The sequence below is a fragment of the Stigmatopora nigra genome, chromosome 22 (assembly GCF_051989575.1).
Source record: "Stigmatopora nigra isolate UIUO_SnigA chromosome 22, RoL_Snig_1.1, whole genome shotgun sequence".
NCBI lineage: Eukaryota > Metazoa > Chordata > Actinopteri > Syngnathiformes > Syngnathidae > Stigmatopora > Stigmatopora nigra.
Window position 1 is genome coordinate 1,550,998 of NC_135529.1, and position 17,346 is coordinate 1,568,343.

Here is a 17,346-nt window from a genome sequence, read left to right on the forward strand (position 1 = left end):
AGGTGAAGAGATAGGGTGACATTTTGCTAATACAATTCCTCATGATTTGTATTTGCAGTTGAAATATTGTTAGACAGCCATTGCTATAAATTTAGCACTATTAATTTTGAAGATTTAGTTTTTTTGTTTTTTTTACAAAACAGATTATAATATTAGGGCATTTTCTCATGTGGGTTGTGGTTGTAGAAGTGCAGCTGCAATTTGCAGCACGTCTGTGTTCTTTATTACAGCGTTGCCCACATCCCTGTACAAAGTTGCAATTTACAATGAACTGCCTTCGGAATTGTCACCAAATGAATCAAACAGTACTTTAACATTCAGCACACTTTCCAAGGCATCGTCAGGGTCAAACACTAAATACTGGTACTGTTGAGTCACAAAATAAACTGACAAGATAATACTGCAGGGTTTTGATTTCAAATTGACCTCACTTTCTAATCTAAGGTGCCTCCCCATATCTATCCAATCGCTGCAATGTAAAATTAAAGATGAAAGGATTAGAAAATTCAAACTGATTATTTTACCACTTGCATCCATGTAATATTGAAGTTGCCAGGTTTTATTTAAGGTCCTCACTTGTCCCAAACAAATTGTTATAACAGTGGAGGAGCCCTCAAAAGATCTTTATTTTTACTACTAACTCGTCATTGCACATATGGTAGTTGTATATGGTTAGTGGTCCTCAATGTTTTTTAGTGCCAGCCAGTTCTGTCTCCAGACAGAGGATGTTTTTTTCAACAAAATTTCTTTTGAGAAGAATCCAGTGCAACCCAGCATGTATTATGACTATAGCAGTATGGATAATTATTCTGGCTAATTATGTTGGAAAAAATGAAACCTGAAGTAACAATTAAGAATGAGACATTTGTTCAGAGGAAAAGCATGTCAGAAAAATTTAAACCTTGAAAAATAAAATGTAATTAAATGTCTCTTCGAAAAGCTTTGATAGTCTGAGCAATATTAAGAGACTTGGAGAGAAACATTTGCCTTTAGTCAAGAGCTTACAGTAGCTGCTAAGATGTATGTGTCTGATTGTTTAAATTACAGGCGGGCGAGCGGTAAGTGCGTTGGTCTCACAGTTCTGGGGTCAGGGGTTTGATCCCAGGTCAGTCCTGGCTGTGTTGAGTTTGCATATTCTATCGAGCTTAGGCAGGTTTTCACCAGGTACTCGAGTTTTGAATTGTCTGTCTGTATTTGCCCTGCGAATGGTTAGCCACTGATTACCGTAGTTAGCCAGTATAGGGACCCCCGCCACCCTTGTGAGGCTAAAGGGTTTAGAAAACGAATGAATGTTTAAATTACCATTTTTGAAAAATTATGGCTTTGGTTATTTCTCATCTGATCTCATTAAGGGGGTGATGGAGCCAATCCCAGTTGTCTACGGTCCAGAGGCCAGAGCAGATGCTTTGGTTATTTAACTTTATTTAATGAAAGGAGTTAGATAATGGTCAAGGGGCTGTATCTGAACACACGGCTCACAAGCTGCATGTGGCTCTTTGCTTTTTATCATATTTTCTATACATAGTGTGACTTTTTGCTTCTTTTCAAGTCTCTCTTATTTTTATTGTCTGTTACGGCTGGCAGCCTGGACACACACTATGTAGGAGGTGTGTGCTTTCTTTTTTTTACAGGTACCTGTAGCTGGGGCTCCACCCCTGTGACAGAGCCCTGCCCAGGCCAACACAGCTTTAATTAATTCCCCAATCATCCCCTCCTCCAATCAAGATTCCCTCCTGCCCTTACTTAAACCCTTTTCATTTGTCAGCTTGCATTTGCCTTGCCTTGCCTTGATGCCTTGCTGCCTTGCTGCCTTGCTGCCTTGCTGCCTTGCTGCCTTGCTGCCTTGCTGCCTTGCTGCCTTGCTGCCTTGCTGCCTTGCTGCCTTGCTGCCTTGCTGCCTTGCTGCCTTGCTGCCTTGCTGCCTTGCTGCCTTGCTGCCTTGCTGCCTTGCTGCCTTGCTGCCTTGCTGCCTTGCTGCCTTGCTGCCTTGCTGCCTTGCTGCCTTGCTGCCTTGCTGCCTTGCTGCCTTGCTGCCTTGCTGCCTTGCTGCCTTGCTGCCTTGCTGCCTTGCTGCCTTGCTGCCTTGCTGAGTTGCAGGCTTGTGAGTACGTTACTCCCTGTTATATTTTGTATGTGTTGTTAATGATTTTTGGGTTGCATAAAGGGAATTGAGATAAGTTTAGACACCTTTGGGTATACATATAGTTTTTGCATTTAGACACAGTTATTCCCCTGTCTAGATTATATTACATCAATTTAACAGTGGCGTCCCTGGTCTTATTTCCTGTATTTTGTGGGTGTTCATTTGGACACCTGTCTGGGAGGGGGTTTTACCGTGTTTATTTGAGGGTGCCACTTTAATATCTTGTGCTTCCCCTATGTTATCTTGAGTCTGTTTTAATGACTTTATTGTAAATAAAATATAACTAAGGCTACTTGCAGTGTTTGTCCGAACTCATTTTTGACCGAACCTGTCTGCTGTGATAGTTGCGACTCCCTGGTATATCATACCCCAGGGGGAGTCGTAACATTGTCTTATAAAAACACTCAATATTATTAAGGTCAATTAAAAACAAATACATTCATATTTAAAAAAAAAAAACAATATGGTCTTGTGTTTTTGTGAATGTCTGTCTGTTTTGACAAATCACTGCGTGGTGTGATCTTTGACTCTCAAATTTAAAGGTTTTGTTTTTGTGTCTAATTTGTTCGCCACCCCTGTCCTAGAGTATATTAGCTGAATGGTGAGTGGACTATACGTGTGCATCTTCCTCTAGTTTTGCTCATCTATCAGAGTTCAGTGGGTCTCTAAGTATGTGTTGGAGACTCCACAAGCAGCCTGAAGGATACTTCTGGAGTAATTTCCCTCCTGAACCTTGCACAGATCGACTCCGATCAATAAAATGTTCTGCGCTACTGCATCTGGTATACGACATAGAAGGATGAGAGAAAAGCACATTGAGACTTACGAGTAACAGTTGTTTGCAGGATGACACAGACCAATTGAGGCCACACACTGAAAGAAAAGGTCAGGATATAAGAAGTGTGGAGCAGAATACGTGATAACAAACTTACAATAAAACCTTCTCTTACACACAAGCGTAGTCCGGCTTTTCTTACAGCTGTGATGTGACTTCTGGAAACAAAATAATTCAGAGATCACTCCTCTGCTCTAATCATGCTTTTTTTTGTTATTTTTTTTTTAAATGCATTTCAGCTAAAACCATTGGCAATATCAGGTTTCACAGGTAGTGTTAGAGAGTCTGCAGTTGGAGAAAGTAAACTCATTCTTATATTGAAAAAAGCCCAAAGTAGTATTTTTACTCATTTAAAATTAAAAAAAAAATGTACACTAGTCTCTATATGTGAAGCATTACTAAAACATCTATCTGCATAACTGTACCACTGATGGTTAGTCATAGGAGGGGTCTTCAAACTATTCCACGTAGGTCCGCACTGGGAGCAGGATTTCGCCAAAGAAACGACACGTTTTCACCAATCTGGTGTTTTACAAGTGGGGAGCTACAGTGGCCTTTGAGGTCTGGAATTCATAATTGAGGGCAGGGAGAGTTAAAGAAGGTATATTAAATGTCATTCTGTCATGGGGAACTGCCAAAGTGATTTCCACAGCAAGTGTAGGGACAGTGGTTGGATTCACACCAAGAAAGTCCACAGTTTGCTTTCTTTAATCCGAACCTTATGGCACGGTTTCTTTTCAAATTGCAATTTTTGCAAACTACCTACTAGGAATCACTATTCTTGTGCAAATGACATCAATTATTGTACAGAACCGTCTGGGTGGAGTAATATGGTAAAATACGGAAGGAATGAATCATGGAATTTCAGCTTGCACCACTCATGATCATATTGATGTGATTAATCCAAGTGCAAGCATTTGACTAATCAGAAGGTATTGATGCTATTGATCGATTTTGTGTAAAAGTCTACAAGCCAGCTGGTTTGTTGGTTCTCTGTAAACAGATTTGATTATTCTGATTGTTCTTTTCTAGTTTTGTTTTTTGGATATGAGAATAAAACAGAGTACTCAGAGAAAACCCACTCAGCCACGGGGTGCAAAGGCAAACTCCACATAGGAAGGCTGGGGGATTGAACCCTCAATTCTAGAACTGTGATGCGGCTGTGCTAACTATTCAAATAACATGGTGCCATACCCAAACAGAATTACAAAAACAACCTGCCATTAATATGTGAAATATATACACTACAGAAAAGAAAGAATATCTTTAATGAAATATTCGATGAATGTGCCAGAGTGTGGAAGAATGCAACTGATGACCTCTGCAGTGAAAATTAGCAGTCCCTTGAATGGTAACAGCTCAGTTTACAAATGGAATTACTGCTGTATCGTTTTACGGAGTCATCCTGAAACCATATCAGAGTTGCAGACATACAAATGACATTTAACAGCATGTGATCTGAGATGGCTTTATGATCAAGGATGATGTAAGGGGAAAGGATTAAAACTACAAAGGTTTACCGCATACGCAATGTCTCCCTGCTTGTGGCCTTTGTGACCTACAGACGGTCTGGCAGCTTGTTGGCGTAGGACCATCGGTGCAAATAGATCACACTCACAACATTTGTTGAGTAAAGAACAAGAATATGCATAAATTGTTCTCAATCCAATTATTTGATATGCCAGAAAATTAAATCATAGTTTAGATTAATATTTATAACTCAGTTTTGGCCTTTAACGTTACACAATGACTTACCCAATAAGATTATTTTGCCCTGACAGCGGTGCAATTTTCCAAATGAGCTCATTTGCAACAAGAGCCTCAATAAGATTGGCTGAATGGGGTGCTAATTAACAGTTTGAAGTTTGTTAATCCAAATATTAATATTTGTCATTTGCAGTGTTGGAGCCGACCGGTGGAATGAATGGTTAGCACGTCGGCCTCACAGCTCTAGGGTCCTGGGTTCAAATCCAGGTCATGGCCAAGTGTGTGGAGTTTGCATATTCTCCCCGGGCCTATGTGGGTTTTTCCGGGTATTACAGTTTCCTGCCACATTCCAAAAACATGCATGGTAGGATGTGTGACAGGGTGAAGTGATTGATGTTAGACATGAGTGCAGGAGTTAAGTTAAAAAGGGACTCATGCCGCTAGTGTGACAGGGTTAATTAGTTGATGTTATATATGAGTGCAGGTGTTAAGTTGAAAGGGGACTCATGCCGCTAGCATGCGAAAAACAAGGGGCGATGACGTAATGACTAACCAATGGTCATAGACCTTGGTAGGGTATAATAACGGGCTATTCAGACAGTTATCCAAGTTGGTTTTGGAAAGACAACAAAGAGCCTGTCTGATTATTTCACCCGTCTGTTAAAGGCGAAACCACTACCACCTTCTACCCGTGAAAGAAAATCACGGGTACAACAGATGCTTGGACACGTTAAGCGTGGAACGTCGAGTTGGACCCAAATGTAGGGAAGCAGGCAATGGACGAGTGGAATGGAGTGCTCCGACAAAACTTTAATATGAGGCAGGGTTCTTCAGAAAAAACAAGGACTGAGACATCAAATAACAAAATCAAACCTGACGTGAAAGACATGGGGTAACGAGGAACTTGAAATGCAAACGTGACATGGTACAAACAAGGCAGACGATCTGACTAACAAACACACATGGTTTCAATAGACAGACAAGGATTGATTATCAATAACGAGCAGGAGAGGAAGGGAAGCCCAGAGGGACACAAGAGGCGGAAAGCAAAGACACACACAGACACACACACACACACACACACACACACACACACACACACACACACACACACCTCCACCCAAATCCCTAACAAGACATGACAGTCACATTACAAAAGTAAACAAATCAACAAAACAAAAACCACTACTTCTTTTATTTTCTCAATCTAAAATGACCCTATCTATAGTTGTTGTACTCGTGTCACTTATGTTTGGTGAATTAATTTTGTGAAGCTTTAAGAGAAGTAACTGAAACTATAAACTTTAATTTTCAAAAGTATCCCTTAACAACACTGATTATTTGGTTATCTCTGGGTTCGGTAGCAAATGATCACTGGATTTGATGTTCTTGATTAGCAGTGAACACGGAACAAAACTAGTCAGTATATGCATTAGACAGCAGATTGACCTCCAGGGTGACCTTTCATTCCATTTGGAATGTTCATAAAAGTTGTGCAATATGAAGTACAACGTAGGACACATAAGAGCTTGTACAAAGAAAGTGTGCTTACATGGACAACAGTACATTGAATTAGCATTTAGAGCGGAACAGCCAGTTGCCACTGTAATGCAGCACAGCATCGGTAATGTCTGAGTCAACAAGGCTGCCACAAAGAGGTCAAATGGTGGTGACGTTTTTTCCTGGACCGTACACGAAGCCAAGAAAAGACTCAAAGATAAATCAAAAGTGACATAGTGCCACTGATGCAGATCAAAAGAGTGGAATAGTAAAGCTTTATGCAACAACTATGGTAGAAAATGGAGCATCAGCGATATGAATCTCATCTAGTTGAGTGGCAATTGCGAGGGCGATCTACTCAAGTCAGGCTTTGACTATTCATTTTCTGGCATAGAACCAGGGAAAGTTGTCATACTCGCCCTTGAGAAGCATATCGACTTGCTCTTTCATTGCCACATTACAGATTCCCTTGATACTCCATGTTTTTCATATTGACGATGCATATTTTGTCCAAAATATATCAAATCTTAAGAACATTCATAAAAAATGTGGCAAATGGCTAATGTTGGGATTTGTCTTAGTTAATACTAATTTTAAATATATAATGCATACAATTGGAAAGTGATAAAATACCAGAAAAATCTTCAAATAGATAAAACTTGTTCAGATTTAAATTTAAGACACCCATCTTCCGTTATCCATTTTGAGTTACTGGCTCAAAGATGGGAAGGGGAAACGAGTCATGTCTTTTTATGTATACTCGGAAGTGAAAGATTACTTAAAGTCCATGCTATATGGATAGAATTGCACCCATAACGGAAGTGATACCACTCAGAGCTCAAATTTCCAGAACCTGCCACTGTTGCGAGTATAACATGAACGTTATTTACGGCTGCAGAAGTATGATATCATGTACGTTGGGTGCATTTGGATTCAGACTGGATCCTTAAAGCCCAGAGGGTGAAATGTGTAAATGTGGCGCCTTATAATCAAAGCGACATATGCCTAAATAACCCACTGTGCTTCCGGGAAATGGGTTATAGGGCACACAGGAGCACTCACTAAAAATGTCATCACAGGAGAACATCGGTTAGAAAGGGTGAGCGGGGACATGCAATCAGCAAAATGGACCACAGGCTTAATCTATGCAGTGCGCAAGATCAATATTTTCATTTTTGGTTCATCCCTGCTTTCTGAGCAAAACCTGACAAAACCCATCACATCCTTATTTTCTAAAATCAATTGAAATATGGAAACGAAGACGCGGATGTATAGTAAAGGTTTTACTATTCACATTTGCTGGAATATGGCACAAGGTGGGGTTCATTAAAATGTTCTTTGGTTGCTATGTACATATGCTAAAGGTGATTACAATACTTGATAAATAATCACAAACTAGAAACCATTGGTCAAAAAATCCTCCTGAAGCCAATATGTTTCAAAACCGACCTTTCAAAAAACTGTGAGACTGAATTGTGTCCTGTTCTCTATTCTTGGCTTGACTTCAAAGGTATTGATCTCAGAATCTGAAGATCAATCAACATAGTGTCATTCATTTTGACACGTCAAGTGGTTGATTGTTGAATTGGTTTTAATCCGATATAAACATTGTCATTATAAACTTGGCAAACACAGGACACGTTTTAATTACTGAAAGACATAGTATTGTTTTATAGTACACCAAAAAGAAAATTGTTAAATTAACTTTCTTACAAGGTTCTCCAATTCTTTCAATGGAAGACAATGAGATGCTGTATATTTTGATGCTTTTAATGGAGTTAAAAAAATAAAAATAGTGATCTCAAAGCAACTTAACGGGGAGTTTAACTGACTCCGGATTTTTTGGTTTTGATGTTGGTTGCATTTATTTTTCCTGTTTGACTTAGACGGGCGTAAAGAGAAACCATCAACCCCCCCACAATATCCAGATGGTAACACCTGACTGTTCATTTAACTCCCAAGAAGTCTAATTCAGTCTGCTGAGATCCATTAATGAGCAAGTTTGTGTTCCACGTATCTCAAATAGTTCAGCCATTGTTGAGGCTCAACGTGTACTGAATGGCATTATTTTATTATTATTCATATATTTCATTTTCCAGTTCTCCCTGTAAAAGTTGACTATTCTTTGTTGTGCAGTTGAATCCGATGGTTCATTGGAAATTTACAGGCAAAAGGTGAACAAAAAAGGCTAAATGGGGTTAATCTCCAAATATACCAGCTGGTCTCACTTCCCCACACAATGGTATGTCCTTAGTAGCAAATGTCCCACATGTCATGTGCGCTTGAACTGGCCATGATAGTTTTAATTAAAGAAGCACGCCGCATAAAAAATGAAGCGATCATTTGTAAAAAGGTCCTTTGTTGCTGCATATGTGCATGGACAGAAACTCTGATGCCTAGTGTAAAACAGTGACAAAAAGCTGCACTATTATATTTAACATTAGTATCCTGGTAAGGATTAGTGCCACCCCCTCTAAAGAGGCATCTGCCATGCCATTGTGTTTGTGGGTAAATCTGCACAAATCTTAATTGCTTAGAAAAAGGACAGAACAAACCCCCAACATACACACACACACACACATGCACATAAAATCACCAATCTGGAGCAGGCTCACCTTTTATCATCAAAGCAAATTCCACGCTGGGCGAGTGCTTGGTTAGCATGTCGGCCTCACATTGGGGGTCCTGGGTTCAAATTCAGGTCGGTTCACCGGTGTGAAATTTGCATGTTCTCCCCAGGCCGGTGTGGGTTTTCTCCGGGTACTCCGGTTTACTCCCATATTCCAAAGATATGCATGGTAGATTGATTGGAAACTCTAAATTGCCCCTGTGTATGAGTGTTAACAAGAATGGTTGTTTATATCCTTGTGCCCTGCGATTGGCTGGCGACCAATTCAGGGTGTTTTCTAACGAAGTCAGCTGGGATAGGGTCCAGCACCCCAAGCGACCCAATGAGTAAAGCGGTTCAGAAAATCAAAAGAAAAAAATAATAATTCCACTCTACATTGTCAGTCACTACGCATTATTATAATACCTCCCATTACAATACACTTAAAAAAAGAGTTTGAGAACAAGAGATAATGGATTTTTTTTGTGTAAATAAAAGCTAAATGTGCCCACAGAGTTAAGCACCGGCAGTGAAAATGTTATGAGCCTGTTCTTCCTTGCATATGGTAATAACAACAGTCATTGGCGGTTTGTGGATTGTTTGCAAAAACAACTATCATATAGCAATTCCAAATTCTGCATTTTGAAACTGTGACTCATCTATTTTAGATGGAAATAAATCTTGCCAATCGACCCTGATTGTTACATTCAGAAAAGGCAGGCAACATCCCACTCGCCGTCGTCATTATTCCAGCATAATATTGCAAATAGCCTCTTTATCCTCTTCTGCTTTCTTTTAGCTCAGATCAATTTTAATGTTGAAAAATAAGCCAAAGATTGTCTGCCTTGGCAGAAATGATCCTTCAATCAACAACTCTTGAGGATGGGTGTACTTAGAGAGCATTACAGAATGTGTACTCAAAGCCTCATGAATTATTAGAAGTAGAAAAGCACTTGTGAAAAAAAACACCATCGAATAAACACATTCTTGATTTGTAATCTCATCAAAAACATCAATTTTCTGGTGAAGTATAGACTGAATTTTGTGTCTACGATTTCGGAGCACTCTCATATAGTAGACGAATTATATATAGCGCAGAGGTTAAATAGCGGAAGGTATAAGCTAATTTGGTATCAGGTCAGAGCCAAAAGTATCATCAAACCAACCTGTGGCATGGCTAAGAAGTCAGCTGGGTGAACTTTTTCCAAGTTAACTGTTGAGACCGTGTCGACCCTGAACTTGACTGCCCTGTTGTTATCACCTTTTTGTTAAACTCAGAGTTTGCATGTAATAAAATTACATTGCAGCACTCTAAAAACATCTCCCTTATTAAGTAAGGTTAATCAAGATAAACCGTGACCTTTCAGAATCGATTTCCTTACCCAAAAACCAAGATGATAAAGATTTGAACATGAACATTCATTTATGCATAGTATCTACAGTGTACGTGCGTTCATATCCGAAAATAAGCATTTAAATGAATACACTTTCAAAGAGGAAAAAGATGATTGCAATTTCTAACCTGATTAGTTTTCCCTTTCCTCCAAATTAAAGTGCTAAAAGGGTCACTGAGCGAAGGTGGAACCAGTTGCTTCCACTCATCCATCAATTATACGTACATCACTCTTAAGACCACGAGGTCTCCCCAAGAATTGCTCACAACCCGGAAATAGCTTCCCCCTGCCCTACAAGCCATACCAATACAATGGTTGGATCATTAAAGTCACAAATTAAGTATAATGTAAAATTATGGGATTAAAATGTTTGAAAAACATTTCACTGAGGTTGAGCTTTGCAATAAAACACTACCCTCTGCTCAAGTTTTATTCTACCACTAGCATAGTTTTTGATACTCACTTTTTCCACAGACCATGACTTTAGTTATTTAAAAGCTCGTTATCCTTCTACTCTATATATTTGTGCAAAAAATGTTCAAGATCAGCAATCATCAACATATCCTTTTTAATAACAAATCATTGACCTTGGGAAAAGCACAGCCAATGTCATCAACTTTCGGAGACGACACAGTGGGACAACCTTTTTATTTTAGGTTTGTCTTCTGTGGTATTCTTAATCATGAGGTGAGAAAAAAATGGAAGCAAGTGCTGAGAAAACATTATTATTATAGAGCAAGTGCAGTGCACTTCATTAAATTTCCTGTTTTAACTATCCATAACCGAGAGCATTTTTGAGCTATTGGTTTAACATTTTAGATTTATTTATTTTTTACATTGTTATGGTTTATTAGTTGTTGTCATTGTAATTTCAATTCTGCGGCAAATATACAGGTTGATAAAATGTAGCCAGACACCAGAGGCAATGACAGCCTGTCACGTTTGCCAGTAATGTTGATTTGTGTTGTGTTATGATATCTCTATCTAGTTTGTTCATGGCAGCAGTGATGCAATGTGATTGCACTCAGACTGCAGGAAGTCAAAATGTCTCGACACACAGAATGAATAATAGTAACTTCAAAAATGGGGTTTCCAATATGTAATATTTAAAAGATGACACATTGCCGTGCAATTGGACTAACATAAAAAAAAAGGAATTTATAGGCCATGTCATTATTAAACGGCTTGATGGATGAATTGTAAAGCACATATTTACAAGGAAAAATGAGCGTGAATTTAAAAAATGTACTACATATTATATATAATTTCATAAGGACTGCAGGGATGGTGGAGTCATTCCCAGCTGCCGATAAACAGGAGGCAGGCTACAGCCTAAACTAGTTGCCAGGTAATCACAGGGCACAAACACTCAAATTCAGACCTACAAATTGGATTGCATATATGAGAGATATGCCAAAAATATGGTAGATGAAAACTATCAGCCCAAATGACAATAAAAATTAGGTTTTGGTCCAAAATATTTTTTTGAACCAAAACTATAGTGCCAAAACCGAAAGTTGCCTTGGCCTAAACAAAATACTTAGTAGCATGAATTTCCCAAATGCACTAAAGAATTGGATGTGGATGTGTTGGCTTTGTGCAGTTTTTAGCACTTACAATGGAAGTTCACATTTACTTTAAACTTTTAGATCTTCTCTCTTCTTATGCCCTTTGGGCAGCTAAAACAGGGCTGCAAGGTTGACTTTCCAGCTTTGGAAACTTTTATCTCGCTCTCGTTTCCAAGTGCACACAAAGCTTATTTTCTCACGGTGACTCGAATGCATGAAAATACATCTATAAGCCACGTTTAATGGCCATTGGAATATTGCATTCTTTTGAGAAATATTGTAAATAAACATTTCCCGTGAGTTGACTTTAGCAGTGGGGACAAATATAGGGGAATGCACCGCTACTCCATCAGTGGAAATGTCAGTACCAAATAAATACTACAGTCAACTTCTTTCTTCGGCTACACAATTAACATGTATATCAGCTAAGGTAAAATGTCAGTCCCAGTTGCATACGCTAAAAAGAGAATATAAAATAAACTGTATGTGCTTTAATAGCTTATATATGTAAAGAAAATGCCCAAGGCTAAGTATCTTGCCAAAAAAAAAAGCACACCATAATACAGAGCAAGATAGCAGATGAGCATTATTCTGTCAGTTTAAATGTGCTTCTGTCATAACTTGATCCCATAAGAGATGCTATTTTTGCTTTTAGAATTGCTTCAATTTTAAAATAGTTCTTTAATTCTAAAAAAAAAATAATAATAATTAAAAAAACTTTGGCAATGTGACTATCTCTGTAGTATCCTTGACACATTTGGGACAATTTAAAGTTATATTGAACAAGCCTCTGGGCATATATTGCGGCTGGCAGGAAACTGATCTGGATTACATGACAACATCCACTGAGATGGAAGATCTTTAATGCGTCAATGTTGCGACATGAGGAATGTTTCCTTATGTTGCTTTAAAGCTCAAGGCAAGGCAGTGACATTGAAGGCTTTAACATAAGGGATACAATGATGAACTGAATGCATGGGTGTGAACATCTGTACACCCTGCATTTCTATTTTTCTATTCAAATTTAAAACATCACAACCATAAATGTATAATTTTATTTCATATTAAAGTCGATTCTGAGTAAGATTCTAACTGCTTTAATGGGGATTTAGTGTCACAACACTTCATTTCTATCGGACATGACAAGCCAATGAAATAATGATGTAGCAAGCTAATAACAGCGAAAGGAAATGTGCACTGGGGGTAAAGCACATCGACAAAAAGAAAAATGGTTTTAAGTCATTTGTTGAAATGTAACTTTTTATACATGTAGGAGGCAGTGTGTTGCAATTGCCTGTATTTTTTATGCATGTCGTATATGTTATTTAGAATGTTCAAATTGCCCAAAACACTTTATCTTAACCTGGCAAACCTATTACCCAGGATATGTTATTTTGCTGAGTGAAACAAATGTTGATTTGTATTAAAACAGCATGACTTTGATGCACTTAAATGAATAAGTTATTTGGAAAGCAGAGGAAGGGATTATATTGTGTATGTGTGTGTGTGTCTGTGTGTATATGTACATATAAATATCCCATTAAAACTCAGCTAATTTTCAGTTTTTCAAATGATTATAAAAATCAAATGGATAAACTGTACATGACTCATTTTATATCCATGCATATGATAGCTGTTACTCTGTGAGAAGCAAGCATTTCTAGATCAAGTAATTTTAACACATTAAAAGAACTACCTAACCTTCAGAAAGGTACATTAAGAACCGACCTGGTGTTTATTTATTTATTTATTAGTTTTTTTAATCAAAGGTTCTTAAATAAGGTTTAAGATGAATGTCTACTGAATGGTAAAGCGACACGATCGCAGCAAAGGAAAGTATCCAGTGTACAAGTTTCTCACTAGAGATTGATCCTTGGTGCACCTGTGAGGATTAATGGATAGGATTGAGCCGAGCCTCTGTATTATATGGCTGGCCTGATAAGAGAAATCCCTGCTCAGCACATTGCACATTCAGAGCCAGGCAGAGCTGTGATTACAGTGTGGATGGGGGCTTTGTGCCAGGACCTCCATTAGCCACGACTCTCAATCCGTGTGTCTACACTTTATGCAGCCGTGAGAGCAGACTCTGGTGCAGACCTAAGGGATACTCATTACAAGGCTTGCCCACAGGTACCAGGAATTAACAACTCCAGAGTACAATAACACACCACCATGTCTTCAGCATGAGGCCAATGACCATTTTTCCATATAGTTTCTTGCTTTTGCCAAAACAATTTCTAGTGAATGTGGTTAACACAAGATTTCATGTGTCCTTTGTAATGCCAAGACGACGCAGTATTTCATTCCAACACTATCAAGGGTATTAACCACAATATACATTTTAAACAGATTGTGCCATACATGGGTCTTACAAGTGTTCTTTTTACTTATTTGAATATTATCTCACTAGCACAGAGGTTTATGTCACAATGTGCGACAACTCCTTGTTAGGAGGTCACAGGTTGCCTTGTGTTCCCGGCGGTACAATTTAAGAGCTGACATTTTTTATAACGTGTTCATGTCGCAATTTGCAACGTTTTCGCAGTCTCACATTTCATTTTAAATTATGTACTGGATAAAAGAGAATTTCCTACATCTCAACCAGAACAAAACTGATATTCTAGTTTATAATACTGGGGCTCGGAGAAAGAAAAAAAGTGTATGTCATCTTTTTTGCTACTTTTTTTTTACAGTATTGGAGAAAGGTTCAAAACGAGAAGTGCTTTTTGACAACATCATCATTCAACATGTATCAAATTTTCAATTTTCAAGATTCATTGATCAGGTTAACTTAATATCCTTTTTTGAGATCCATTGTATTTTGTATAATTTTGCTGTGCCATAAATATAGAACAATCCAAATAAGTTTATCCTGCAGTCAAAGCCTACAAATCATTTGGGTTGACAGGATTCCTTCTAGCCCTACTGAAGATCGAAATACTTCTATACCGTGATGATATTAATGAGTATGTTCCAGCTGTCTCATCATTGCAAGGGAGATGACTTGCTTACCTTCTGTTGGGGCAAGGTTGTCTCTATGTTCATGGATTACTTCATGGCTCAAACTAGCATCCCTAGATGGCTCTCTCTCTCTCACCTTGATTACTGAGTGTCACAGTATATCCACTATCCCTATAACTTGGATGGATGGATGAATGGCTGAATCCAAAATGACAAATGTGAAAGTGTGTTAAGTGTACAACCGTCTCTAGTAGCCAAGGTTGATGACTTGAGTGACAGCGGCCAGTAACGTAGTAAAGATGCTTTGCTGCACTTCAATTTCACCAGCGAGCCTTACAGAAAGCTACTCTAATAGCTTCATAAAGTATTCATTATAAAGTTATAGCTACCCATGCTTTCAACAAGGTAAAAACTGCACAGAGAATGTTGCTGTGTCTATAAACAGTGTGTGGCTGTCAGAGTAGTATTGAAGATTGTGTACCAAATTATACTAATTTAATGTACTTATAATATAATTCAATGTAAAACCATCCACTAGTGATTGTGAGTGAAAAAAAGAGTAGCCTTAAGCTACTAACTATTATGTCGTAGGAAATGTTTATTTTATGATCAGAATTATAAAATAAGTTTCTATTTTTCTTACCTGGATGAGGAGTGGAGATTAAAACAAATTAACATCAAATGCTCTGTGAAGTGCATATCACAAAAACTGAAGGACTAGATGTGCTTTATAGTTCATATTTTGCTATTTGACTCTCAAATCTTCAAAACCGCATCTTTGCCCTTTTCGAAATACGTTAACACGTCAGCTTAGTGAAGCACCAAACCCTCCGAGGAACTTGACAAGACTACTCCAGCATGAATGTGAGCTGCTCACAGAGATATACCGATATTTGGATGACTAGTGCTGGCTTTCTTACGTGCCAGAGTATTAGTGGCTTGAGTGCAGCGTGCTACAGTTTTACTAAGTTCATTTAAGGTAGCCAGAGTTATATGAGTTTTAAAAATGTCTGAAAGCATGAATGTGATGCAGCGTAAGAGGGAATAGAATTTTCAGTGGAACAATTTTGACAAGCTTTCACAAGATTTCTCTGCTGACGGAAACTAAATCTCTTTAGGCTGTCCATTCTTAGAATGTTAGTAATAAAATAACTTTTATTAGCTTCGCTAAGGCCATAATGTTTTTGGTAGGATGTGTGTAAGGTGTCTGTTTGTTTGTATACATAGTTACATACACACAAGTTAAGAAATCATGAAACAAAACTGTAAACTGACTCATTCTCACCCAAAATCACTTGAAAATTAAAGCTGCAATACTCTTAATGTGTAAACCTTTATGAGGGAATTGTTGACACTAAACATATGAATAGAATACTTGTACCAGGTGTATATAGAGGCTGAACATGTCCTGATTCTCTCAATCTGTTACCTTTAGAGTGTCAAAGTTGAGCCTGCCTCTCTCGATTCCCTTTCCGCCTTTGTCTTTGTCTTTCCTGTAACACACAAAACAGAAAAACATAAAGTCCAGCTGGTTTCTCATCTTCTTTGAACACTTTCTACTATCCAATCGCTGTGGTGATAAAAGATGATGTTCCCGCTGTCTTGTGGCTTAGAACAAACAGTCAAAGTTAAAAAGAACAGCCTTGAAAAGAACGAGTAATTCAGTTTGACACTTAGTGAATAGGTATGCTCTCTTTCAATACCTTTCACTTTAATTGCCTTTTGGTGAACGGCTCGCTAAATAGAAATGTCCTGAAAACCATTCACGAGTGACACGAGTGCCTTGCTTTCAGTCATTGAGGAATACATTGTGTGTTATCACGGGTCGACGTGCATCACGTGACTTTTTCCTGAGTGCCTGGAGGGTCCCACACTGTCACATTTTGAAGCTTCACTTTGCCTGCCTCATGTGTACTCTGTAACACAAATTCTTATCCTAAAACACAGCAAGTCACACACACACATTCCCAGTGATCCCCGCAGACACAGAGTAACACTCACAATGAATTTGCAAGCAGGAAAATGTTTGAACACTTTGAAACCCTTGTATAGCACCCTGAGAACTAAAAGCCCCAAGGTGGAGACGATGACAGCAATCTCTCTCCACCGCTGTGATTTTGGATCTCTTAGTCGTAAGTGATGTTGGAACCACTTGCTCAAGAGGAATGGTCCATTGTTAGTATTCCCGGCTATGAATAACTCTTAGATTGAAACAAAGATTTTCAACACAAACTATAATCATGCATAAATCAGTATCAAAACCTCTGTCCATATTATAGATATGAGCCAGGGTATGGTAGCTCTTTACTTTCTTTCCAACAGTTTTGAGGTGACAGTGTGCACTTTGAAAATGTCTTCCATGAAAATTGAATTCACAGCTTGTTGAAGTGAGGAAATTATCAGTCAAGACAGGCTGAAAAAGGCATATTTAAGTTTTCTGCCTGATGTACTTGGCTTCACTCACCAAAAAATGTGTTTGTTCTCTCAACCAGCACCGAACATTTAGCGAGGAAAGTTTATAATGAAAGAAAAATTGCAAAGTTCAGAAATTCAGAGCGAATGAATTCTATTTGTCCAAGAGAAACACAAGCGCTCAATTATGAGAAAAGACAGTTTGCAAATTTTGTAGA

General features: G+C 38.4%; 1 protein-coding gene across 2 annotated transcripts in view; it reads right to left on the reverse strand.

The window, feature by feature from the left end:
* Window positions 1–17,346, reverse strand: part of tspan9a (tetraspanin 9a) — a 114,129-nt gene that overhangs the window by 56,126 nt on the left and 40,657 nt on the right. The window contains exons 3-5 of one of the 2 annotated variants that reach the window (XM_077744820.1): window positions 16,146–16,209; window positions 3,094–3,136; window positions 2,970–3,016 (exon numbers count right to left, since the gene is read on the reverse strand). The gene's annotated coding sequence lies outside the window, so the exon portion shown is untranslated. Of the gene's footprint in view, window positions 1–2,969; window positions 3,017–3,075; window positions 3,137–16,145; window positions 16,210–17,346 lie in introns of both variants that reach the window. The other variant, XM_077744821.1, reaches the window with a different exon arrangement.